Below are 5,393 nucleotides of genomic sequence, written 5' to 3'. Positions count from 1 at the left end.
AGGCGGGGAATGTTGGAGTCTGCAGTCACTGAAGCAAGGAAGCCTCATGTTCGCTTCCAGCTGCCTGGCTGCTGGCTGCCATCTTGGCTGACAGTTAATTTGCATAAGGATATGCTGATTAGCCAATGGGAAGGGTAGCGGTCATACGCCAATTACCATGTTTCTCTTTTATTAGTGTAGATAAAGAATCAACTATGTGAAATTTAGAAAAGGTGAATGCTAGAGCATATAATTGTTTGCTCTGTATTTTATTATTCATTCACAAATGTCTATTAAGTACATTACAGACACTATGTTAAGGGATAAAGATAATTTATTTTTAAAAAATGAATAATCCTTGCCTTCAAGGTTGTAATGATTAATTTTATGTCAACTTGACTGGTTATGTGGTACCCACATTAAAAATTATTTTGGGGTGTGCCATTGAGGGTGTTTCTGGGTGAGATTAGCATTTGAATCTGTAGGCTCACTAAAGTAGGTTGCCCTCCCCAGTGTGGGTGGGCATGAGGGTCCTAATAGAACAAAATACAGAAAAAATGAATTCACCTCTTTTTGCTTCCTGCCTGCTTAGTTGAGTTCAGACATCTCATCTCATTGTCTCCAGTTCTCAGAATGGGATATTTTTTTTTAAAGACCAAATTGGATGACTGTTTTATTCATGCTGTTTCCAGGAAGGGATGTCAGAGATGGACCAGTCTAAACGCTTAGAGGCTTTTCAGTGTGCCATAGGGGTAATGCAGTTTAAATCATGGGTCCCTCTGGTTCTCAGGCCTTCAGACCTGTACTGAATTACACCCCTGGATTTCCTGGGTCTGCAGCTTGCAGATGGAAGGTCATGGGACTTCTCAGCCTTCATAGTCATGTGTGCCAGTTCCTCTTAATAAATTTCCATATTTAAAGGAGTTTTTAGGGGTAAAATAGGCAGGTTTAGGAAGCTTTAGGAATTAGGGGGTCCATGGGGGATAACCACAGGGCTGCAAAGCTGGGAGCTGCAAAAGGCATACATTCACAGAATAGGGGGGCTGGGAGCTGCAGAAGGCACACATTCACAGAATAAAGGAAAGGAAGCCACTCATTCAAAGAAGGAAGAGAAAGGCCAAAGGGAATAGAAAAACAAAAGCTAGAAAAAGAGGGGAACCCCACATGGGGTTTGAGCTCTGAAGCCACTATACTGACCAATCAGAGGGGATATCAGGACTCAAATAACTGCAGCCTTTATAAACCATAAGAAAGAGGGACTTGGTGGGTCTCTCCCCTCCTCATGTGGGAGTCTGTGCTTGTTTCCCAATAAATTTCCATCTTTTCCTGTACCACCTCTTGTCCGTAGCTTCATTCTCCAAATCCACCTGGACAAGCCACCTTTGCATCCTGCCCAGGGGAACACCTCGTTCCAGTTTAATTTCCACGTTTCAGTGTTACTCATTCTATTTCATTGAACAATCCTGAATAATTACCAAGGGCTTGAAGTTTACTATAGAGTTTGGATAAACAAAGCATTAACAGCTCACACTTACATAGAGCTTTCTATACACTGAGTGGCCAGATTATTATGACCACCTGACGTTTGAGGGCAAATTAGCTATAATTTCCCGCTGAAGTTGCTAGAGGGCCAGATCATTATAAACGTCTGAATAGCACAACATACCTAAGTATCATTGCTGATCAAGTTCATCCTATCATGTTGATGGCGTATCCCAATGGAGATGGCTTCTTCCAACAAGACAATGCGCCATGCCACGGTGCTTGTATTGTGCAGGAGTGGTTTCAAGAACATGAGGGAGACTTTACCTTGCTTAGGTGGCCCCCACAATCACCAGATCTCAATCCAATTGAGCATTTGTGGGACAAAGTTAAAAGAGCCATCAGGCAGCTGGTTCCACAACCATCAAATCTCACAGAACTGGACAGTGCTATTCATCAGGCATGGTGTCAGATTCCTCGCATCACCTTTCAACATCTCGTGGAGTCAATGCCAAGAAGAATCGCCACAATATTGAAGGCAAAAGGTGGCCCAACGAAGTACTGATGGGGTGGTCATAATAATCTGGCCACTCAGTGTATACTGAATGTCATTCCAAATTCTTGACATATATTAATTCAGTTAATCCTCACAATATTCCTATGAGATGGACTATTTTCATCTCCATTTTACAGATAAGAAAACTGAGGCAAAGTTTAAGTATTTTGTATAAGATCAACCAGGTAATATGTGGTGGAGTCAGGATTTAAACCCAGGATTTAACTTTCCCTCTCTACCTCTTAATTCTGCTAACCATTTCTAAGAAGGTAGCTAAAGCAAATATGGAGGTCAACACACAAATTAGTTTAACATATAATAGAAGTTTGTTCATTTGGACTTGGGCCTGACCTATTTGATAGTATCTCAGAGTTTTTTTATTCATTAACTGCCAAAGAACACAGTAATTGAAAAATACATTTTCATGCCAAAGAGTTTTTTTTCTTTGGTTTTTAGTCAATTATGACTTGACAGAGAACAAGTGTTTTTATACGTTACATTAACTCTGGCTAACTTAAATCAGAGTCATTGTTCTTTTCTTTATGTGAAACAAATATATAAAATATATACATATATATTCACATATATCATATATCACATATTACTTGTTATATATAATATAACACACAAACACATATTCCCACACTAGGTAAAGATTTCTCATTTTGCATTCTTCATCATGCATTTACCTTTTCTAACAGTAGCTAAAATTACTCCTTTCAAGTAAAGAGTGGTCTTGGTGGAACAGTAAATTAAAATGCCCTACTTTCGACTATGGGAGACAAAGGAGCAACTGGAAGAGGTTTTTTGTTTGGTTTTTGTGTTTTGATTTTTTACCGCTGAGGTACAATCGAAGCAGAGTCATGGGAACAACACCCCAAGTATAATGAAGCTTGCTGCTATGATATCACTGATGGGTAATTTGCAATCCAGGGGAACCATACCCTATCAGTACACTGCTTACTATAGCAAAGTATTCTTCATTTATTAAAATAATGTGACTTTCTATGGATAGTCATACAAATACACTTTTATAAGATTTCCACTGATTAGATGTATCTAGTATTTTTGGTGTTCATGTATACTAAACTATACATAGTATAAAGATTTAAGTGCAGTATAGTTTATGCCAATTCAGAACCTATTTCTCTATTCACCTAATCTCTATCCCTTCCTTCTTGATCTCCAAGCTAAAATATATTTTAAAATCTCCAATGTACTTAGGTGTAGTTGTGTGCCTAAACTATGATCAATGAAATGATAAAAAGTAAGGTTGTTCATCCCCAGGACTCAGTGATAAAACTTTCCATGTAAGTCCTCTTTCCTCTTCCAGCTATCACTTCTTATTGATTTCTAGAGTAACCTTGCAAGTTAGATAAGTTGGCAAATCCATCATTAGCCTGAATCCCTGTTGGCAGTGTGGCCATTTACACTTGCTATTCCCTCTGCCTGAAAGCTCTCCCCGAGACATTCCGTGCCTTCAACACTGCCTTAGGTTTCTGCTGAAATACTTTATCAATAAGGCCTTCCCAGTACATCCTATTTAAAGTGGCAGCCGTTCTGGGAGATACTCTGTGTCCCCCTCTCCTGATTCAATTTTGTTCTATAACATTACTTTCTTGCTCACTTTTTCTTCTCTCTGCGTGCTAGAATATATGCTCCATGAGGAGAATGATTTCTTTTCTTTTTTTTTAATCTTCACTGGAGGATATGTTTTTATTGATTAGAGAGAGAGAGAGAGAGAGAGAGAAACAGTTATGTTATGTGAGAGAGAAACATTGATTACTTGCCTCCCATACTCTCCCCAACCGGGGATCAAACCCGATAGCTAGGTATGAGTCCTAACTGGGAATTGAACCAACAAACTTTTGGTGTATTGGATGATGCTTCAACCAACTGACCCACCTGGCCAGGGAAGACTTTTTTATTTTTTTAATATTATGTAGCCAGAGCCAAATAAAGTGCTATAATGAATATTTATGGAGTGAATCAATGAATGGTTATCAGGTTTTTTACCTGAACATCAAAGCTTTCACATGTAGTAAAAAGACTCATGAAAAAATAAATCCATATATATTATTTTTAAAGATATGAATGATACATTTTCAAAAACAACATAAGTACGATGAGAAATAAAGAGAAAAAATTCTGCCCTTAGAAGATAGAATTAGAATATGAATCGGGGGAAAAAACACAAGAGAAATGATGGAGAATAATTATAAGAAAAGTTCAAAGGAAGATTGGTTTAAGTATTATTTTAAATTTCTCTGTTTTGATTAGCTGGTAATTCTTGTTCTGTCAGATCTATTACAAAGCTGGAAGAAAGGTGAGGGGAAGAAAAAGAAATACTAGACACTTAAATTATAACCCAGCAGAAAGGTCAAAGAAATTCTGGTTAACCTTGTTATTTCTTAAGGTTGATGAAATATTAAAAGAACTAAAAGCTCTAAAATGGAAAGGAAAGTTTTTTCCACATTGATGCCAAATTCAAATTGGTGCCCAGAGGAATAATAAAAATGCCATTCTTCTAGCAAAAAAACAAATTCAGAAATAAAACTGACTGCAGTAGGACATGGCCGCCCCTGTGACTGAGTGCCCATTCTGTGGACCTGTTTCATCCTGTGTTTCTGCGCAGTGACAGGGTTAAATATCACCCACAAGATTAGAATTCAGTGGAACAGTTCCCGCTCACTTGAAATTAGTTGTGATAATGGGAGGAAAGAAGCTTCTGGACAGACTTAAAGCTTCATTTATCTGCAAGTTCTGCATTTTTTAATCAAAACTTTGTAAGAACTGCCCTAGCTGGTTTGGCTCAGCGGATAGAGCGTCGGCCTGCGGACTCAAGGGTCCCAGGTTCAATTCCGGTCAAGGGCATGTACCTGGGTTGCGGGCACATCCCCAGTGGGGGGTGTGCAAAAGGCAGCTGAATCGATGTTTCTCTCTCATCAATGTTTCTAACTCGCTATCCCTCTCCCTTCCTCTCTGTAAAAAAATCAATAAAATATATTTAAAAAAAAACTTTGTAAGAACTTAAAAGGTTTTTCAAGAAAAGGGTAAATATAGTTTTCACCATTTCTTAAATTACCTTATTTATATTGCTTAAATTACCTCTTACAGCTACAGAGAAATGATGAAAGCTAGATTTGTAAGGTTTGGGAAAAGAAAAGAAAGGAAAACATCTTACTATCTGTGTAAATACTAAATATATAACGTTTTTGCTTTTTTTTTTTTTTTTTACATTTAGGGCTTATATCAGTTGGTGTAAGCCAGCTTTACCAATATAACAAATGGTGTCACCATTTCAGGGGCTTAAACCAATGGGAGTTTGTTCTCATGTTCCATGTACGCTAAGGGTTTGCTGGGGTCTCTGCTCCGT

This window comes from Myotis brandtii, unplaced genomic scaffold, assembly GCF_000412655.1.
Source record: "Myotis brandtii unplaced genomic scaffold, ASM41265v1 scaffold82, whole genome shotgun sequence".
Taxonomy (NCBI): domain Eukaryota; kingdom Metazoa; phylum Chordata; class Mammalia; order Chiroptera; family Vespertilionidae; genus Myotis; species Myotis brandtii.
The sequence above is the reverse complement of the archived record's forward strand: the minus strand, read 5'-3'. Positions refer to the sequence as shown.